The sequence below is a fragment of the Manacus candei genome, unplaced genomic scaffold (assembly GCF_025592945.1).
Source record: "Manacus candei isolate 608988 ecotype Guabito, Panama unplaced genomic scaffold, ASM2559294v1 h1tg000022l, whole genome shotgun sequence".
Classification (NCBI taxonomy): domain Eukaryota; kingdom Metazoa; phylum Chordata; class Aves; order Passeriformes; family Pipridae; genus Manacus; species Manacus candei.
The window spans coordinates 3,552,910-3,574,532 of record NW_026138070.1 but is presented as its reverse complement, the minus strand read 5'-3'; the positions used below and the strand labels follow the sequence as shown (position 1 = coordinate 3,574,532).

The 21,623-nt window shown below is 49.9% G+C and overlaps 1 protein-coding gene and 1 long non-coding RNA gene across 8 annotated transcripts in view; both read left to right on the top strand.

Moving 5' to 3' along the window:
* Positions 1-38: 38 nt before the first annotated feature.
* On the top strand, positions 39-10,113 carry LOC127470587 (uncharacterized). The gene is made up of 3 exons (XR_007904331.1): positions 39-8,709; positions 8,789-8,847; positions 9,527-10,113. It is a non-coding gene; the product is annotated as an uncharacterized LOC127470587 (long non-coding RNA).
* Positions 10,114-11,198: 1,085 nt separating this feature from the next.
* Positions 11,199-21,623, top strand: part of DISP3 (dispatched RND transporter family member 3) — a 38,963-nt gene continuing 28,538 nt past the window's right edge. For 2 of the 7 annotated variants that reach the window (XM_051786216.1, XM_051786210.1), the window contains exons 1-2: positions 11,772-12,124; positions 16,082-16,144. The gene's annotated coding sequence lies outside the window, so the exon portion shown is untranslated. Of the gene's footprint in view, positions 11,477-11,771; positions 12,125-16,081; positions 16,145-21,623 lie in introns of those variants that run through there. The other 5 variants (XM_051786212.1, XM_051786214.1, XM_051786217.1 and 2 more) reach the window with 5 other exon arrangements.

Sequence of the window (21,623 nt, the reverse complement as noted above, 5' to 3'; positions counted from 1 at the left end):
CATTTAGTGTCTCACTCAGAACTCACTGTCAAGGTCCTCCGTGGGGATAAACTGGTCTAAATCCACCAGATTCACTGGAAACGCACTGGCCACACTGATCTACATCATGAGAGCTGGGAACTGTGCTCTGAGATGGAGCTGGGGGGCTGCTGACTGGGAGATATATCCCTCATCCAGCTCCTGTGGATGTGCTGTGGTTGACAGAGCGGGTGACTGCGGGGGGAGACGTCCAGCGAGATCTCTGCATCTCCTCCTGTAAGGAATGAGCGAGTTTTGGGCAGGCCTCTTCTGTTCTTCCCTGTCAGATGTGCTAGTTCTGCATTTCCATTACATCGATTATGGGCACTGCAAATATTTGATTTCAGGGAAACGTGAAAGGAAAGGAAACTACTCCCCTCTGGCTCAGGGTGGGCTGGATGCGAGTCGGAGTAAAGGAGATGGGCCGAGAGCTGGGGAAGCAGCTCTCCTGGTTTGTGGATGAAATTCCATGAATATGTACAAGACTGTAATTGGCTCCCACACGTCACCGAGGTGCCTGAAGGCCCAGGCATCCTGGCTAATTGTTGTAGACAATTAATAACTCAGATTCTACTAATTCCATATCACGCCGTGCACCTCGTTACAGGAGCAGAGAGGGAGATTCTCTGCAAAAGCTGCTGGGAGAGAGGGAGGGTTGGAGGACTCAGGCACAGGGGCAGAGAAGGTCACAACTGGGCTGGCACCACTCTTGGCTCAAACAGCAGAAAGTCACAGCCACAGCAGGGGACAGTGACAGTCTGTCCATCAGCCTTTGGCTGAGCTCTGGACTCACAGTGAGGGAGAGCTCTCACCCTGGAAACAGGAGCTGGATAATGAGTCTGTGGGTTCAGTAAAGCACACAGCAGACCAAAACACACCCTTGTCCTGTGACTCAGCTTACACAGAGACTTTTCTTGTGGTGGCCTGAATCCCATAAGTCAAAAACATAATTTGACTCCATCATGCCCCACTCACAGGGCGACTGCTGGTGATGGGATGAGACTTCCTGAAGCTTTCATGACAACCTGCCACTAAACACAAGGAGGAAACACCAGGAGTTGCAAGAGGGGGATGTGGCAGCTACCCAGTTTGCTCTGTGTTGCAGGGCCTGGAACAGATGTGGACTATAAGTGGGAGGACTCGTGCTGGCATCCACCAGGCCTCCCTGCGTGCTCTGGGAACGCTGGAACCTCTCTCGAGCCAGACTGGTGTATAAGTACTCTGAGCAGTGATGGACCCTGGTTTTCAGAGCCTAATAAACCTCACTTTTGCTGGGTTTAATGCACTAGTCACAGCAGCATCCATCAAAAGTGAACAGCACCTGGTAGAGTGCAGCTCCCTGGTGCTTGAGTGCCCAGGAAATGGATGGTGCTCCAAGCCAAGACTTTGCAGGGCTACATTACATCTGGAAGGAACTGATTTTTTTTATGGAGTTCCAACAAACTCCTCCAGTAGCTATCTCTCCCTTCCCCTTCCTCCAGCATTCCTGTACTTGGCCTTGCTGGGGCTGTAACTGCTCAACTTCAGGGACTTCTGTCTCTGACTCCTATTTTATCTTTCTCCTTTTTCTTTCTATTAGTATTTTTCCTTCCTAAGCAAGTTTCTTCTCTGCAGCTTTTCTATCCATTTTGCAGAACTTCTATAGCACTGATTATAGGTACCAGTCCTGTGCTGTAGTTTTCATCTTCTGTGGCACCATTTTTAATTCCCTCAGCTGTATCCTTTACACTTTTCCTCTTTTGATTGTTCTCATTCCTGTACCCACATATTCCCCTGCTTTTTTTCTTTCCTTCCCGTTCTTTTGGACAGCCTGATCATGGCAGAAGAGGTTCTGCAGGACCACAGCCAGTCCTGTCTCTGTGGGCTGCAAGGGGCTCAGTGTCCAATACCTGATGCCTGGGCTTGGATTACAAGGGGGATCCTGGAAGAGATCCTGGATGCCCTGCTTTGGGTCAGGGTCATGTGAGCTACACTGGATGGTTATAGACATCCAAATAACTGCAATTCTAAAAGATAACTGCAGCAAGAATAATGGGAAATAATTATAAATGAATGAATGTAACAGACTGCTGATGGGCACTGGTGGAACTTTAATCTCTGGGCCTTATTAAAGCAAACACATCCTTGCCACCCACCAGCTCTGGCCATTCTCACTGCTTTGCCATCTGCTGCAGGATGGATGGATGAACAAAATTTCCATAATTTGCAGAATGTCCTCATGCAAAGCGCTGTAGGGATTCTGCTGGTAGTTTCTGGTCTTATGGCTCTGAGGAGACAAAGCTGGACATTCACTACGTGGAGGAGGCCAAACCACTTCCCACGTAACTTTTTCTCCTTGGAGTTTTGGAACTTGCAGAACATTTCCAGAATTTTGTGAAAATCTCCTCGTTTTTCCCCAGGGACAATGAATTTCCAAAACATCCCATGGACTGCAACTTCAACAAGACAATTCTCTGCCAGCACCTGAGGCAGTCAGGGAAGCAAAACAAACAAGTAAAACCCAAGCCACACACACTCCTTGAGCGTAATGCAAATAAATCACGGAAGTATTAAGTTCAGTTCTAAATCTCTCTCTCCATCTTCCTGTCTTTCAGGCTGTCTGTTTCTTGCCTAAGAATATTTTATCAATCTGCCAATCTGGGTTTATGTGCAGTTTAGCTTTTTCCTATGGTTTGTGTGTCTGCTTCCCTGCTTATGCTTCTTACTTTACCTTTCTACCGGTAACACTGTGTTGGTAAACGGGGGCACACCACCAAAAGCAACTGCAAAAGATACTTTTCCAGCCCCACCTTTTCTCCATTTTGAGGGCTGTTTTGCAGTGATGGTTCTAGTTCTCAGCTACAGCTGCACTGGTCCCCACCTCCACGCTGGAGGCAGCACAGCTGGGTCTGTCCCTACACACCCATGGCTGCATTCCACAGCCTTCCAGTGGGACACAAACCCACTGACTGTGGCATGAAGGGCTCTGGTGAATGATGTGGAGCCACCACGACAGGCAGAGCTGGCCTGTCAGAGGCTGAAGCACCTGCTTTGCAAAAGGCAACCCCATCTCCTGCCTGCCTGGGCTGCTCAGACACACACGGGGCCCCTTCTCGCGCTCCCTCAGAGAGAACCAGCCCAGTTGTTTGGCTTCCTCACCGAGGCAGATCAGCCTTTCCCCCACATCAGCAGTTCAAGCATCATGTTCAGACGGAAATTTCTGCACAGGGCAAAATACAAAGCTTGCCTGAGAGGAGATGGAGGGTTTCAATTACGCTCCGTTTGCTCGGGGTATGAAAACAGCACAGGCTTTTATTCTGTTTCATCATCTAAGGCAGGATGCTTGTCTTGGCTCGGTGGAAGGACCCTGAGATGAAAGGCACACTTAGCTGCCTAGCTCCCCAGTAGAGAGCTGCTGCTGAGATACCTCTGTGCATGCTGGTTTAGAGGGGGGACAAAAGATTAATTTGCCAAGCAGGTACCATATAGAACTCCCTGCCACGGGCTGTTTGAATAGACAGGTAATAATGAGTCATATGCTCCACTGCTCGGAACTGGCCAACCTTTCTGAGGTCAAAATGGCTCAGGATTGATTTATAGCACCAATGAATTTCGTAATTTCCCCCCCATAGTTAATTTTTTTCCACAGTGGTAACATTAACAGGAAAAATACCTGATATAAATGTGTGGAATTTGAATGACATCTTTTCTTGCATTAATCATTAGGCTGGAATGTGCCCTGAGTTTGCTGTGTGCACTCTGGAACATTTCCCATGTATTGTTCAGGGCAATCTACACCAAGAGAGGAGGATTTGATTTCAGATTTGCTTGCAAGGACTTTCTGACCTAGATCCTTCCTAGGTATTTTCTGTTTTATAGGAATTCTTTGCTCTCTGGTTATTTTATGACCCAGACTCACTTCTACAAGCTCTCCTTGTTCTCTAACAAGAGAGAAGCTGAAGAGATGGGTAACAATTCCTTTGTTTCCAAAGTGGTAGTGGGTGTGCACCTTTCCTTCAGTGTGTGAATGGGTTAGTTTGACTTCTTGTCCTTCTCCTTTTTTTCCTAATTCTTATTCTGTTCTGCCTTCCTGGAACAGGCATTTCTCCCCCCTGACTCTCAGAAGCACTTTTCTACTGCCACTACCAATGTGCAGAACTTTCTGCACAGCTGGTGGAAAAGGAGTCAGAAATGATGCGTTGCTTAAGTATATTTTAATTACTTCAAAAAAAGGAATATCTTAAACCATAAATATTTCAGCTTAAACTAATGTATTTTGGTTCCAGTCAGTGCCTCTTAAAGATTTGTTTCCAGTGAAGAGCTGAAATGTTCTGCTGGTACAGTAGAGCGTTTTTTAAGAAGCTCTTTATTCCTATTTACATATCTGGAAATAAATGGCCAATTATGAAAAGCCTTGAGTACTCACAGATTTTCCTGCATGTAATGGGAGCTTCAGGTCTGATGCTTAGGGGTTTAAACATAGATTTTGGCACCTGGATTTGAACTTCTTGGCTTTTTATGACTGGAGTGCCCTGACTTTTCCCCAGCGTGACTGCTTCTCCTTGTGGTGTGTTCCTCCTTTGGGATCTTGCCTTCATCAGAGAAATAATTTCTGAAATGCATCAGAAGGCTCTGAGTGATTTCTGTCTGCGACACACAGCAACTGAGAGGACCTGAGGCTTCTGCTACATGAAGGTCAGGCAGCTGCTGGGGCATTTCTGCCAGTGAAAATGCAGTTGAAGAGCTCAGTTAACAGCTCTCACTCCACGGTGTTGAGGGGGAGCTCAGGGGACTGGTAATGGAATATGGCACTCTTTGCCTCTGCTTTACCAGTTAATATTCTCTCTGGTGGGTGATAAGTGAAGGCTACTGCTGGCTGACTGTGATTTTTGGCCTCCTTGATGTGACCTTGTGGAGCGAACTTAGTTTCTAAACGCCAGATTCTGCAGCCTTCCTTCAGTGCTGTACCTGGGGATGAGCTGGGAGGAGGGATGTGCAGGCTGTGGCTGGCAGGAGACAGCTTTGAAAGGTGATTTAGAAATCACCAATTAACCCTTCTGAGTTCACCAGCACTGGGGGCTGAGTGGGGGGAAGGCAGATGACAAGAAGAGGCAACAGTGGACAAACAAATGGCAGCTCAAACGCCTCCCACCACCTGTGTGGACAGAAGGGAGCAGAGGGCTAGAGGAAAGACCAGGTGGAGATAATCAGAGTCATTCAAGATCCCAGAGTGAACCCTGGAGTTCCAGGAACAGAGGAACAGAGGTGTCCTCCAGACTGTGAGGTGCCTTAGACTGTCCCCCCTCAATAGACTGTTACTGTTTATGTTTCTACCACCAATAATTTCAAGAAAATCAATCTATACTAAAAAAATCACTTATTCTGCCTCCCCTTTTATGTTCAACTCTACTATGAGCTGTGGAGTAGAGTCTGTTTGGGGACAGCTCTTTAGCTGGAGGGCAGGGAAAATGGTATTAGATGCTCTACAGGTGGAGGTGAATCAGAAGAGTTGAACAGTTGCAGAGGGGTTTCTACAGATGCTGGGGCTCAGTGAGGGGACCAGCTCTGCAGAAAGACACAAGGGAGACACAAGGCCAAAGTTGAACTGTGGAATAGGAACAGGAAAAAGAGTTTGAAGGGTTGAGCAGTATCTGCCACAGAAAGACCATTAAGAGCAAGGCAACACTAGCCCGGTTCATCGATCCCTGCAGGAAAACAGCTGCTGTATTAGTTCTGCTGCCTCCCACCTCAGAGTGGCCTGTAATGTGCAGTCTCACCAGGAGGCACAGAAATGGCCTCATCTCTCTCCCCTCCCCGTGTCCTGTGATGAGAACACTGAGATGGAGGAAGGAATGTCTCGTTCAAGGTCGCACAGTGAGTTAGTGGCAGAACTGGCTGGGGACAAGCCCCAGGGCTTCCCGAGTCCCTGCCCTGCATCCACTGTGCATTCACTGGCATGAGGCAGCTCTGCAAATCCCACATTCATTACAATACAATAAAGCTCTGCTGCATGGGTCTGTTGGGGTTTTTTTTGTTGGTTTTTTTTTTCCCAATGTCTCTCTCAAAAACCCAAGACTGATTTGCATTTTAAAACCACCAGTTACAGCTCAGGATTCAGTAGTTCCCGGAGCTCAGGAGTAGGGATGCTCTCTCAGTTTTTCTCTCCCAGTTCCTTTGCCTGAAATATATTTTTGTCCAAATTGCACAATACTTACTGCTAATGTTTATGCCACGAATATTCATCACATCCTGGGGCTCCAAGACTCCAGTGGGAAGGAGAGAACAGGAGGCACAGCAGCCCTGATCCTCCTACACTCCATACACACAGGGTGGAGGCATCAGGGTGAGAAGGATTGTTTGGTTAGGGTGTGAGCTGTGGGATACTAATGCAGTCTGCAAGCCTTTGGGGAATGCTGGTGAAACTCCATTAAACAGTGCAGTGGAGGCCTTTTGAACAAACAGCTTCCATAAAACCATTAGCTTCCCTTAATTGCAGGGAAAAGGCCTCACACGCAGCAGGGGTTTAGAACTTCAGAACACTCTCTGTCTTCTCTTTACATCTGTTTCTTTTTCTCTGGCAATCTGCAGACGGACCTTCCTTTTCCAGAGAGCCTCAGGACTGGGGAAACTCTTCCTGCCCACAAAACTGTGGGGTTTTGCCTGTCAGCAGTGGTGATTTAGGTTTCCACGTGTGAATTTACGCAGAAGAGCTTTGGTGTGCTGTGCCCTGTGCCCGAGCAGGGGCAGCTGCCCACAGCAGGGCTGGGACACGCTTCCCTTTCCCTGATGTGGCTGGAGGCTCCCGGGCTCACTGCTGTTCAGATGGTGCCATCTGGCTCTCACAAAATATATGAGAAATGTTATCCAATAAAAGAGGGGGCTGGCTGGCTGCGTGCCTTCACCTCTTGCTCTTTGGGGAAGCGATTGTTTCTGCATCTGGGAAATGTTTAACATAATTTTTGAGTACTAGTGTTGCCTGAGTAAGGAATAATAGGCTGGCAATTTGAATTCAGGCCCGAATCAGTGGTAACTAGAAGCTATTTTGCTTGGTCAGGGCAGGGCTGAGGTTTATAAACACACAACACATAGAAATAGCTTGTGATATGGCTCTGTTAGTTTTATGGACAGATAGGAAATATCCCTCTCCATGCTGTTCTGTCAAACAGGATGTTTGGGTTAGGAAAGATAAGGAGAAAAGGTCTCAGTTCTCTGACAGGAAGACACTGAGGAAAAAAGAGCACAACTTCAAAAAGGCTGAGGGAAGTTTCTCTACAGATAATTTTGTCCCCACTCCCCATTCTTTTAATATGAAAATATGCTTTATCTGCAGCTCAGCATCCTATAGGGATTGCCCCTGGGAGCTGAGGGGTGTTGGATGTACCTGCAGATTCTCCTGGGACATTTTGCTGGCAGTTGATAAAAAACCTCTCTGGCTTTGGGGGCTATTGCCCTTTCTTCCTGTGTTTCTCTATTATTTTCTCTCTTCTTTATTAAGCTTACTGGTGTGTTCAGCCTTCCTTTGAGCCCTGGCTGAGATCAGGCCCACAGACACAGGTCCTTGGCCCTTTTCCTTGCACCCACAGTCACTCATGGACAGCATCACCCTTCGATCCAGACTCTTCTAATGCCAAGCACAGGCTCATATCCATGTACACAAATCCTGGTAGCCCTGTGTGTGCTCCAGGGCTGTGCTGACAGACTCTGCATGTGCTCATCCAGACACACTCACGTGGAGGCATTTCTCCACCCCAAGCCATGGTGTTTGACAGGAGCTCAGTGCTCAGCTCTTGCCCAGCCCTCACTGTGGCTGACTGGGACAAACTCAAAAGCCTTTCGGGCAATCAGGCAATAATAGACCTTGTGGAAGCTGAAAGTCTCCCAGATAAAATTTACAAGGCCTAAGAGAGCCTTCCTGGCATAATTTAACACTTTAGTAATGAGCACCTGGACAGGAAGGATTGCTTGGGTAGTTTTATTCTGCATAGATGAGCAGTCAGAATTTCAAAGAGGGGCCATAAATACAAGCGAGCGGAATGGCGACGGAGCCTGGGTTTGGTGTGGAAGGCAGTCCTGCTGAGGCTGTGAGGGCATGAATAAAGGGGAAGGAGTTTTCATTCAGCTTCCCAGCTCCAAAAGGCATCCTTTAGCCAGGAATGGCTTTAGGGAGAGCAGCAATCCTTTTCCAGCCTGCCTGTGACTGTGCCTCAGCGCCTGTGGCCCGGCATTTGTGGATGTGCAGCTGCTCCCCGAGGCTGCAGTACAGTGCTGATGTCTGTTGGTGTCACACGTGTGTTTGTACCTGTGTGGCTGAGGACAGCAGTGTGCACCCCTCAGCCTCTGTGCTGTTTGCCTGGGCACGTGCACTGCTGATAAAAGCCACCAATAATGCTAATTCCTTGTGGATGCATTTGCATTGCTAGTGGAGTCTGCATTAACACACTGAAACCTTTGTGTACAAGTCTGTGCAAGTAATACAGGTACACCTGGATACAGTTTGTGTTTATGTGCTGCTCATACAGACAGTTCTAACTTGTATCTGAGTAAAACATGCTCAGTGTTGCTGATTTAAACTAGTAATGAACTATGTCTTCCTTTTGGCAGCACATGCTGTGTGGTTGCACACTTTTGTGAGGCCTCAGGGAGGGAAGTCATAGCAGTCAGGGGCTGATGCTCTCTGAGCACAGAGGGGCATGGAAGAAAATGTTAAGCCATGTATGAAGATCTCCCCTGGGCACCATCCTGCCTCTCCCATTCCCAAATATTTGAAATGTTTTATTTCTTTCCAATGCAGAATGAAAGGAGACTGAAATCATAGAAGTTGCCATGGAGCAGTTACCCCTTCCCATCCAGGTGAGTATCCCTTTACAGAGCTTTCTGAGTGCTGTGCAGACCCCTCTGTGTTCATGGAGGGATATTTAGTGCTGAATGTGGCAGTCTGAGCATCTCTGTGTTGACAGGGAAAGGCATGTTCTTCATGTATACATTGTAGGTGCCAACACAGCAAGAGAAAATTCTAGTTCAGCTGCGGGCTAATGCAGCTCTGCGGGGTGTGTGTGAAGGGAGGTGAAGGAAAACCATGTACAAGTTTTAAAAGCCGAAGCTGTCAGGTTGATGTACTTGTGTGTGCAGAGAAGGGATGGGAGCAGCTCGTCTGGGAGCAGTTGTGGCAGCAGCACTGTGTGTCTGTTTGCCCCTGCGTGCTGTTTGCCCCCCTCTGTGCAAAGAGGCGACTGGGGGGCTCCCAGGGGGGGTGTGTGTGTGTGTCTGTCTGTCTGCCTGTCTGCGCCTGGAGGGCTGTCAGAATCGCTGCTGAGGAGAATCCTGTCACTGTCTGAGTGCTTGTATCAGCGCTGGTGATAACTCCTGCAGTTTGCTGGGCTCTGCTGAGTGATTGATTGAGCACTGTCCCTCACATCAGCGTGGGCTTCGCTCCCAACACCAGCAAAGTTAGAAAAAGCAATTTTTCCCTTTACTGTATGCTGCAGTTTTCAACAGAATTGCTAACCCCTCACCATTACCTTCTCTGCAGAGACCTCCATCACTGGCAGGCGTGGTGAAAGCCGGTGGAATGCAGCTTTACTTCAGGAGCCTCATTAAATTTGCATTCCTTGGAGCCCCACAAGGAAGATGATGGTCTGGCTTTGTCTGCCTGGCTTCCTGTTCTCTTTGAGTGATGCATCAGAGAGAGCTGCTGTGCCTTTGACACAGTTGCCTGCCTACAGACACTCTCAGGTGATGGGCCTGTTTTATTGTGCTTTCTCTTTCTTATTGACTTGACAAATCCATCTGAAAACTGGGATGAGGGATATTTTTCATAAGCAATAACCATCAACAGTCAAATAAATGAGAATATAGGACAAAGAATGTAGCTTAGGCTACATTAACTCCGTAATGCAGCCTGATTAAAAGCCATTCCCACCAGGTAGTTGTTTAGCAACAATCCTGCTCTTGCAGAAGTCCACATCATAGTAAGTGGTCACCCTGGTAAATAGGCCAAGGATGGGGGGAATGTTTTCTCTTCCTGCCTCCAAAGCCAGAGTGAGTCACAGGAGAGCATACAATAAATGAATGCAAGACCGTTGTATCCAGCACACTAATTAAGAGACCGTCTGTCAACACTAAGTAAAGCCCCTGTACTCAGGGATGTCTTTATCAGAGACGTCCCTCCTGAAAGCCCAGGCAAGGGCAAGGCAAGCTCGATGACCAGCTGTGCAGAATGCCTTGCTGCACGAGGGGCAAGCATGAATGTATAAAAGATTGTCTGTACCACTCTAATTAACACGTCTTGCTACCTCCCATTTAACGACTCCTACTTAATTCAGGGGTTGTTGCCGCATACCTCTGCAACTGAACGCATAGAGATGTCTCCTGTATAGAGCACTTATCTAGTGGTGAGGGTACCAGCGAATACCTGATGAGTCCTTCTCAGAGCCCCGGCTCTAACAGGGGCTGCACCCGCAGTACCAGCCAGGTGCTGCGAAAGTTTCTGGCGGTTTCTGTCCCAAGACGCGCCCGGTCCCGGCGCGGTGGCAGAGCCGGGACACTCCCACGCTTGTCACACGGGGCACCCCCATCCCTCTCCAAACGGCAGCCCGCAAACCCAGCGCTCCCTGCGCGGGCGGGCAGGGCAGTCCCGGGATGGGCCCGTGTGGCGGAGGGGCCACGGGCAGCACCCGCAGCTCCCGGTCCCGGCGGTCACTCCGGTACCCGCCCCCTCCGCCGGGGAGTGCGCAGGGGCCGGGCGGGCACCGGGGGCCGTTCCCAAGCGCCGTGCCCGTGCCCCCCCTGCCCGGCGGCGGCCGAGCCCCGCCGCGGAGCTGCCCTTCCACGGGGGCTGCCTTCCCACGGGGGCTGCCCTTTCTCCCCACCGGGGCTGCCCGTCCGGCGCCGCCGCACCGGGGCCGGCGGGGCGGGGGCCGCGCACGGGGCACGGTTTATAGCGCGGTTTTATAGCGCGGCCGCAGCGCCGCCCGCAGCCCGGCGGGGCGGCGGCAGCCCCGGAGCTCCGCACCCCTCCGCTCCTCATCCCTCCGCTCCTCATCCCTCCGCTCCTCATCCCTCCGCTCCGCATCCCGCGGCACCGCGGCGGGGGCTGTCGGCCGCCCCCGGGGGCCGGCGGGACGGGCCGTGCCAGCAGCGGCCGCGGCGCTCGGCGGAGCGGCGTTAAAAGGCGGCGGCGGGGCCGGGGGAGGGCTGCGGGACCGGGACCGGGACCGGGACCGCCGCTCGCCGCTGCCGCCGGCGCTGCAGAGGCTCCGGTACCGCTCTGCCCCGGTGCCGCGGGACCGGCTGTGCCCCGGCGTCGGTACCGCTGTGTCCGGCACCGGTACCGCTCTGCCCCGGTACCGCGGGACCGGCTGTGCCCCGGCATCGGTACCGCTGTGTCCGGCTCCGGTACCGCTCTGCCCCGGTACCGCGGGACCGGCTGTGCCCCGGCATCGCTGCGAGCCCTCGGCTGCTGCCGCCCGGCCGGGCGGAGGTGAGTGATGCGCTCCGCGGCCCCGAGGTGGAAGGGGGTTGTGTTTTGGGGGTCTGTGGGCACAGCCGTCTCCCGTGACACCGTCTCCTCGGTGCCCGCCACCGGCCCTCAGCGCTCGGGAGGTGACGCAGGGGTCGGTCGGGCTCCTGGGTCCCGCGGTGCTTAGGGCAGCACCGCTGCAGTCGCTCCGCTAGTCACTTTTTTTTTTTTAAAACCCTTTGCTCCTTCCTCGCCCTCCTTTCCTTCCCCCCCCCCCCTTTTTTTTTTTTTTTTTTTTTTTCTGGGAATCCAACAGCTAAATCCCTCAGTTGTGTGTTTAGCCAACTCTCCCTGGAAGCTCTGGAGAGTTCATGAATATGCACAGGGAGAGCGTTTCTCGGGAGGCTGCCTCTATAATGAGCTGATTGAGCTGCGCCTGCAGCAGGGCTGTTCTCCTGGGGGAAAAGTTGGGCGCCAGAACTGAGCAGCTTTGTGTCCCCGGCTCCACGGAGGCTTGGCCGGCCTCCCTGAGGAGGAGCAGAGCCAGCGGAGCGCTCGCCACGCTCAGGGATGGCAGCAGGTCCAGCCAGGAGGGATCCTCGTCTATGACAGCAGCTGGTGTCCGGTGCTGGTCCAAAAGCTGTAAAGAGCATACCTGGCACACGTAAGGTAACCTTTCTGTTTTATACTGGCTTGTGTAGAAACGGACTTTTCCTGCCTAAAAACCTCATGCCACTTAATAAGGACATTACATTGCTTAGCAACAGTCCCGAGCGCAGCCTGGCCCTGGGCCCTCGCTGTTCCAGGTGGTCTCCAAGGACGTGACAGCAAAACACCCGGACTCCTGGAGAAAATGAACTCTTTTCTGTTCTCTCCGATTTGGTGATGAGATGACCAAACCAAAAGACTGTGGGGCTGTTTGCTACTGCCCGGGTGTTTAAAAGCACTTGAGGGGGCAGAAGCTGAATAGAACTGAAAAACTTTGGGACAGACGGAGTGAGCTGGAGGTGGCCGGTCCCTCGGGGATCTGCCTCGCTGCTGCATCCTGTGTCACTTGAGCCTTTGTTTTGTGCACAGGCATAGCAGTGTGCTGGTTAGCAACCTTCCCTCATGCAATTATTAGGATAGTATTTTGACAGCAGTGCAGAGTCTGTTGGGATTTAATGTAATATGCAACAAATAAGTTCCTCTAAAAACAAGGCTGATGCGTGCCCTCGTCTGCTGCTGCAAGACAGGCTTTAGTTAAGTGGGGTGAGGACTTGTGTGTTGAAAGGGAAGTACTTTTACAATTCAAATGACGGAATAAACACACAGACTTCTTGCTCACAAAGCCACATGCTGATACACATAAAATCTACTGCCCTAAGAGCTCAGTTTTTTTAAAAAACAATTTTCCCATGAAAATTTGGGCGAGCTTTTGAAACTAGCTGTCTATTCTCATCGGAACAACTTTGCTCGGGGGCAATATTTTTCCCCTCTTCCTCCCCAACAACCTTGTGAAGTGTTGATAAAGATATTATCCACAGCATCAGCTTCCTTTGATTGCTCTTTTAGGCTGCGTGTCTAGATGGAAACCTAGCAACACAATAACTGTATTGAAGGGAGATGTTTCAATAGCTACACTTCTTTTATCATCCTGGATGCATCTTCAGAGGTTAGACTCATCAAGACAGCCTCTTTACCCCTTGGAGCCTTATAGTGTGATTCCCTAAGCCTGGAATAAAACAGACCTGAGCTACAGAAAAGACAATAAAGATGGAATGGAAATGCTTAATATGATAAAAGATCCATTCCTCCTTTCTTCCTGCTGCCCCTATGAATACCTGCTGTATTCCCATGGGGAAGATACTCCTGTATGGAAGGAGAATGCTTGTCTGATAGGAAAATGATTCAAGGGGAAACTACCCATCAGCACTTGTGACCGTTTCACCTCGAGGCACAAGGGGAAGGGGACAAATGGCCCAGAGCAATGTGTAACAGTGTAATATGTGAGAGCCAGACTGGCATTTGGGAAGTAGCATCAGCACCGTGCCAGTCGCCCACGGTGGCGAAGAGTGATTCAGTTTCTGCAACGTTCAGGGCAAATTCCTCCTCAGGGGCAGGAAAAAACCCAAACCACAACCCCAAACACCAGCTGAAGTCACTGATACTCTAACTAGATTTCTCTCCCTGGCTATAGTCTGGTGTTTTTAGCTATATTGACAAACACCCTTGTGGTGCGTGGTCTCCTTACCACAGAGTGGGGCACTGGTAGGGAGCCAAGGTGACAATATCCGACTATAATTTGGGGCACAGGAATGAGGGAGTTCACAGCGGTGAAATTGCTGTCAGTTTTCAGGTGTTTGGGGAGAATGTGTTTGCTAGGTGCTAAAAATTCTCTCAATTTTTTTTTTTTAAGCCCTTTGCTCCTTCCTTACCCCCCTTGGGGGGGGGCATGTCCTTGGCTGCATCTCCCAAGATCTTGTGCTTTTTCAGAATTAACGAACTAAACATCACAAATGTGTTTGTCAGGCCAATAGAAGAAGCGGTGAAGTTACAGGAGAACTTTGACTCCTTTAAGAACCTGTCAGTTGTGTTTTTAACAAGCTGTGTTGTGCAGGAGTTTATGGGGGTAGCTGTGGGGTGTGTGCATGTAACAGCAGGAGGGTGACAGGATGTGTGTGCTTCGGTTTGGCACTGGGGGAGGGATGCACACGGTGTTAACATTTTGCATCCAAAAAGCCACAGCACATCTGAAATCCTCTTGTGATGCCAGTGCTCCGAGATAAGTGCTGCTTATACAAAGACTTGCCTGTTGGGTACAAGTACTTAATAAGCAAGCTTGAGTGAAACTGGAGAGGGATAGGAGTTCGTACCCTGGCGGCATATGGAAAGACTGGATAAGCTCTGATTTTTATTTCAGAAGTTTGAACGGGTCCTTCTGCGAGTCCCAGGGTCTCTGGGTGATGCTGTGTGGTCTCTGTACATGCCAACATGCAGTAAATCTCAGCAGGACTCTCTCCAGCACAGAGCATTTAGCATTCAGTTGGTTTAATCCTCTAATCTTATCAAGAAGTGACATAAATGAGAACTGAACAGATAAATTCCTTTTTAAAAAATCAAACCCCCTTATATATTCCTCAATGTAGTGCACAAGATTTCTCCCTTTGCTTACCTGATTGGCTTATTTATTTCCTGATCCATTGTTTGTACAGAGGTATCAGACTATAGGTTTGGGCTCAGTGGTGAAAGGCACAGCTAATCGGCTCTGCTGTGATGAGAGTTTATCTGCTGTTTGAGCAGCCTGAGGGGATTTCAGGATCAGAGCCAGTAGTGTGGTCTGGGAGCTTGGTTAGTGGGAGCTGTGAGCTTGGCAGAGGAGGGAGTTGCTGGTAAATGTGGGTACTTGTTACCTCCTCGGTGGCAGCAGTCCTGTTCACTTTTTATTCCTTTTGTGCCCGTCAGGAGGAGCAGAACAAATCCTTTGCCTTCTTCCTTTCCACACACCTCGCTGTTTCTCTCTGGAGGGACAAAGCAGCCCTCACAAGGCTCTGTGAATGTGGGGCCAGGGGCAGTGGAATGTGTTTCCAGACATTGATGAAGTTGAACAATGAAATATTAGTTTCTAGAACTCCCTTAGTCTCTCCCCTGCAATACCACAGAACAGGTTATCTCTTTAAATGATTGATTTCACACAGATTTACTTGAGTTCAGACATCTCGATGCAGCTTTACCAGGGTGAATTTTCTCTCAGTTCTCTCCTTACTGATGCCTTTGCTGAGAGCTGGATCTGCCTCCTTGCAGAGCAGCACCTTATTTCATGAATAGCTCTGCTGCATTCAGTGAGACTGTTAAGGAGGAAGGTGCTGTGGTGCCTGTGACTCAGACTAATGCAAGTCAATTTAAAGGACAGATTAAGTGCAGTGTGAGTATGGATTGCAGTGTCTGGCCCTCAATGAATAATTCAGGAATATGGAGGAGACAATGTAAGAGTTAAGTGCTTAATCCAGCTCTAGGTGAAGTCAGCAAGACACTTTCCATTGACCCCAGTCCAGGATATGTTTCAGCAACACTTAACTATGTGTGAGTTTGTAAATTGTCCCATTGATGGCAGTGAGCTACAACAACTGTCTGAATTAGCACCCAGCAGAATGTTATTTATGACCCTCTTGCCTGTCATACTGTCGTTAACCATCCTCTGCAGCACCTGGGGGAAGCTTTCTGAGGTCTCAGCACTGCTATTGAGTCATGCTTTCATGGTACTGAAAACCAGAAAATATTAATAACTGGAGTGCCACACCACTAATGGGAGGAAATACAGACACAAAAAGGCTGGCAAAGCAAGCTTCAAAGGCTTGATTTTGGTTGCTCAGAGCTGGGGATGGTGCCTTATTCTGCAAGAACAAGGCAACTGCCTGTGATACGGATTCCACCAGAACTGGACACTCAGCTCTTCACAGCTCAGGAGTCCAACTGTGCCTGTTCCTGCCAGTGCCTGAGTGTGATCCACCTTCATGGGGTGAATGTTCCCCAGGCACTGGAACTGCTCCTGGGGGACCTGCAGTGGTGGGGATGGCAGAGCAGCTGCGTCCTGCTGGTGGGAAGCAGAGGATGCTCTGCAACCACAGCTCTTGCTTTTTGTTGCAGGTCTGCAGTAACTGGGAATCCTGTCCTTCCAGCTGCTCCAGAGGGATTTACTTTCCCATAAAGGTACAGTTCAGCACCAGTCATTAGCAGTGCTGATTTCCCTTCATGATAGCAGCATCTTGGAGGGAGGCAGAGCATCTCCTCTTTCTTGTTGTAACTCCGGAAGTATAAAAATTCCAGTGAAACCTGTGCCCTTGCTCTGAGCCTGTGGATCCTGATGGTGCCACCGGCTTTGCTTGCCCGTGGGGTGACAAGCACAGCCATGGCAGAGCAGGGCACCCCACACACAGGCTGTCTCCTGCACTGAAATTAGGGCTTTGCAGATGTCTGACCCTTTTTTCCTGTTTTTGAGTTATCTCTGCTTGCTGGGAGAAGAGGTTTGGGGAACAAGGCTGGGATACTTTCCCTGCCATCTGCCTTAAGGCAGCAGGCTTGAAAGTTGGCACAGTTGATTCCTGATCTTTGCCAAGCTCTGTTAATAGAGAACAGCTCCTCCTGAATAGAAGGCAGTTCATGTAACATAAATAGTGGAGAAGGGGGAGAGGCCAATGTGTTTGCAGGGGGGGAAAGACATACTGGCAGTCGTCTGGTTCTTAAACTGCTGCTGGCCTTGACTCTCTGCTGCTTTATGGGGGGAGAGTCAGGGGTGAGCATCATTTTTTTGCCTGGACTCCAGGCTGTAGGTGCTGTTGCTCCTGGGGCCTGGTTCTGCAGCTGTAATCTCACTCAGTCACGGCAGGGAAGTCACTTTGGATTTGTTGCTGGGAATGTTAACCCGGGATCCACCTGCTGAGATAACTACAGGGATGAGCTTGTTTGGGCTTCAGGGCATCCTGTCTGATGCTGCCACAGACTTTCTTCCCATCTCATTTTTGCATAGCAGAAATTTCTTTGACTCGAACACAGAGGAGGGTTCTGAGAGATCTCTGAGCTCACTTGGCTGTCTGAGGTTGGGTAGCAGGACACAGAGTCTCTGTGTCACTGTTAACTGCAGTTGTAGGGTACCACTGCTGCTCCCCAAATGGCAGCTAAAGCTGAACAACATTAGCTGTAGCTTGCTTGGTCTGTATTTAGCTTCTGTTAAAGTCAGCAAAAATAATGGCTGAATTTCAGCAGAGCTGGAGCTAGACTGTGGAATCCTGCTTAATTCATTTGTGAACTTGCATATAATCCTATCTATTTCCCTAGAGGAACAGGAAATTGGATCTGATAGGTGTTTGCAAAGGGTTTATGCAGTTTCTCATATATGATGCACAAAGTGCTCTTTGCTCCTAAAGGGATGTGCTATATGTTGACTGGTTTCTTGGCTCTATGTTACACCCAGGAGCTGAGAATAAACTCCTTTTGAGTGCTTATTAAGGTCTGTGGAGACAATTTGGAAAAAAACCCCACAAAACAGCACCTAATCCTTTCTACTGCTTGGGGTACTGCTGAACATGCAGCACACTTGATTCCCTGAATCCAACCACTTCTCTTTGTTCCTCCTTTTAACAAGGCAAATGAAATCCTGCAGAAGACGGGGCTGCAAACTCAGGTTTGAACTAGAGCCCAACAGGGCATTTTAAATATGTCTGAGATGTTCCCAAAGCAACCCTGGCTCCTGCTTGTAAATCAAACCTGGCCAAATCCTCTGTCTTCATATTTCCACTGCTGCCTCTTTCCTTCCACCTCTCCCCTCGCACACCCTCCCACTTGCTCTCCAGTGAACAACTCAGGCAGCAGGTTTAATCTCCAGGCCAATTTTTATGGCTGAGTTGAAATGGGAAGGTGGGCAGTCCCACAAGGGCATGAAAGTGCCTCAATAAAACAGCAGGCTCTGTCTAAACTGAGGGTTGGGAGTCTGGACAATATAGACAACTGCTTGTTTTGAAAGTTAAATCTATTGTACTGCAAAGCTCGGGCCATGGAGAAAGCTGCTCCTTCTGGAGCTTCCTGCCAACAGCTGCCATTTCCAAACTCTGGGCATTGCAAGCTGTGCTTCTTCAGGACCCACAGAGCACCTGCCAGTGCCTTGGACTCACCCGAGTGTCAAATCCGTGGATGTGCTTCCAAACGGAGTGTCTCACAGCCCGATGTGTGTGCTGCAAGCCATTTCCTTCCACAGCCAAACTGAATTGTACTTGCAAGGCCATCCCTTCTCTTCCTCCCAATCCTAACCCCTGCATCTCAGCCCTGTCACTTCACACAGGGCTCTGACAGGCAGCGAGTGGCAGCTGAGCAGTGGGCTGGGCTGGGCTGGGCTGGGCTGGGCTGGGGTCCATTCACTGCTGTCACTGGTGTCTTGTGCACAGAGCGTGGCAGAAACGCTGCAGCATCATAGGCAGCTATAAAACATCAGCCTATGACAACTAAGAAACAAGATGTATCAGCAGGTAAATGTTTCATCCCCTGTGGCACCACTTAAGCCAAAGAAAAGAATCTTCATTCCTGTGAATCCGCTGTGTGGAACCAGTTCCTTGGTGCAGGTTTCCTTGCAGTAACTGCAGAGTTCATAGCATGGGTTTGTGTGTAAGTGGCACAGGAAAGCAGCTGACCTTATTTAGATGCCAATAACAGAGAGCTCTACCGTGAGTAGCAGAGACAGATTAGATTTGGATGACATTTCCTTTACAGACCTCTTGCAGTTTCTTGTATTTCTGGTGTGTTGTGGGGGAGGTCAGTCCTTCTGGATCCAAATCTTGGCACACACGCAGCTAAATTCATTCCTGCGTGTGCACCACCTGCCTACATGCCCTTCTATTCTGTTATGCTGCTGATTCTGGTACTGTTTGCATTTCCATTCCTCTGGCTGATTTGGGAAGTGCCTGCAGGGAGTCTGCTTCCTTACTCAGCCAACAGTCTGGTTTCCAGAGGGCCAGACACAGTTCCACGTCAGCATAGGGCAGTGGAGTGAGTCGCTTTGAAAATCAATTTACAAATGTCTGTGCAAAAATAGCCTGCATTTGCTTGTGGAGGGGAATCCCAGGAGGCTTTGGAACAAGGCATGTTGTGAAAGGATGGAAGATAGGGTTTCAGACTCCAGAATATGAGAGCAATTCAGAGCAGATGATGTGATTTGCCCCGGGAAAGCTGGAAAAACTAATAGTAGAGCCACAAACGTTTTCTTCTTTTTTTGTGTGTGTTTTAACTGCAGGACTTGGTCCTAACAGTTAACACAAGTAGCATCTCAGCCTGTGAAGCCTGGCTGGAAGTGTGGGATGCAGTAAGGAACTGGGAACAATTGCCTGAAACGCTTTGATCCTTTGCCAGGTGGCAGTCCCTTGTCCCTTTGGGTTGGATGACTGCCACTCATGAGCTGAGCTCCTGCAGCTCCCATGGCTGTGAATCCCTGCACCTTTGGTGGCAGAGGAGCAACAGGGACAGGGGTGATCTCTGCCTCTTTCTGAACTGCTTCAGATCACAGACCTCTGGGTCTGTGCTGGGAGGGCGGAGAAGAAGGGAGAGAAGGGACATGGCTGCTGTCTCAGCTCAGCCTGGTGGCCTAAACCTGCATCCTGGAGACAGGGCTGCACTGGCAGCTTCTGGGAGCTGCTGCCAGCAACATTTCCCCCCCTTGCACAGGGACTAACAGGAATCAGCTCGAGGTGTCTCTTGTCTGTGCTGGGAAGCACCCTGGACTCTCCCTGAGACAAATGTGTCATTAAAGGCTGTTTGCTTATTCTGAGACCCTGCCCCCTCCTCTGCTAATGGTCTGCAGGCTGTGCTCATTGAGCTGTGGGCACATTTAATGCGAGTTTCTGCATGGCTGGTGCAGCTGGCAGTGAGCTTTAAGTCCTTGTACTGGCAGGGGATCTGCCGACAGACATTGAGGCAGCTTGTCTCCTCTCCACATCCTCCCCTTCCCCTCAGGAAGTTTTCCTTCTGTTCTGAAAAACCTTGTGCTTGCCCAGGTCCTGCTCTGGAGCAGTGAGCCATGGCACTAGAGGCTCTTCAGCTTCTGGGTTTTTACACCTCTGCTTCCAGATTTCTCACTGATCCCGAGAAGATGAAATAGCAGTGCTAATTAATCCGATTCCAGAAGCAGCAGGTTTCCATGGGAGGAGGGCAGCTAGCTGCATCTGTGTCAGAGAGAGAGGAGTGTGGGAGGTAAGAAAGACATACCTGCTCAGATCCCACTTCTTAGGCTGCTGAGAGCCAGCCAGCTACAAGCTGCTTTGTGAGTCCCTCCTGATCCAGCAGTAAGATTTCCATGCATTCTCAGGAAAAAGAGGCCATGTCTATGCCACAGACAAGCTCAGCTCAGTGCGTGGAGCTGGAATGGGTATTTCTGCTGCTCCCTCATTTAGGAGAGGGCTACAGCATCACCCACTCCTCTCTCATGCTGGTGAGTGGAAAGCCCTGCTGAAGAACTGAGTGTGACTGAAATGCTGTGGGAGCTGTGTCCCCATCAGAGATTGCAGCCTTACAGCCTTCCTGTTGTGAATCTGGCATTTTCTGATGTCAGTAAATTATAGCAGTGAAAAAGCAAGACCTTTAGATCCATCAGAGTGATGCTGGGTAGCACCTGGAGCGAGACACTGTGACCTGTGTGACTGACACGTGTGTAGATGGGACTTTGTGCCTCTGCCTCCTCTTCCTGAAGGTCAGAGCACCATGGGCAGAGCTGGCTGAATACAGGCACTTCACCTGGAGCACTTGTAACATTTTTTTTTTTAACCTTAATTGTACTTCTTTATGCTGGAGTGGGAAGAAGTGGAGACAAAACAGCTGCCTGTGTTTGGCAAGAAGGCCTGGCAGCACAGGCTGGCATTGCTGGGTTACCTTTCATATTGCTGCCCACAGAACCACAACCAGCAAAGAACCACAACTGCTGCTTGGGCTGCTGAGAAAGCAGCTCGTGCACCGTGGGGAAGAAATTGTCCTCCTCCTTCTCAGTGATGAACTGGCAGCTTATGGGGAGACTCTGGAGAGGGGCCTCAAGGAGAGTGTGTTTAGATCAGTCCCAGGAGCAGTGTGCACACAAACATGCTATTTTTGAGCTGCAGATGGAGGAGACAGCACAGCCAGCCCTTGTCTGTGTCCTTCCTCCTGCTCCAAGGAGCAGGTGTGGGGAGCAGAGCTGGAATCTGCATGGGAATCCTGCAGCTGAGCACAGTACCAGTGCCCACAGTGACGTAAACTGGGGAGCCTGAGCACAGGGTGCAATAATAAAGGACTGGCAGGCACTGACAGCAGGACTTGGCTTTCCTTTCCAGGGTGACAGTGATGTGGGAAGCTGGAGTTTATCTATAAAAGAGCAGCACACAAGCCTTGGGGATGGCAGTTTATTCCATTCCTTGGGAACTGTTGATTCCTCTCAGTGGTCTGAGATTCCTTCCTGCAGTGATGCTCCTTGGAATAATAACACAAGGCCCCGGTTTGTGGCAGCCATCTGCATTAATGATCTGCAAAGGCTTTGCTCTGAGCACAGGTGGGAATCCACACACCTTTAACAAGCTTGTTCCTTTGGGCCCCTGGCAGGTGGGATCCAGGGGGCTTTTGAAGTCGGTGTCAAGGCACCCAAAGGCACCCAGCCAACACTTTATTTAGCAACAGCAGCTGG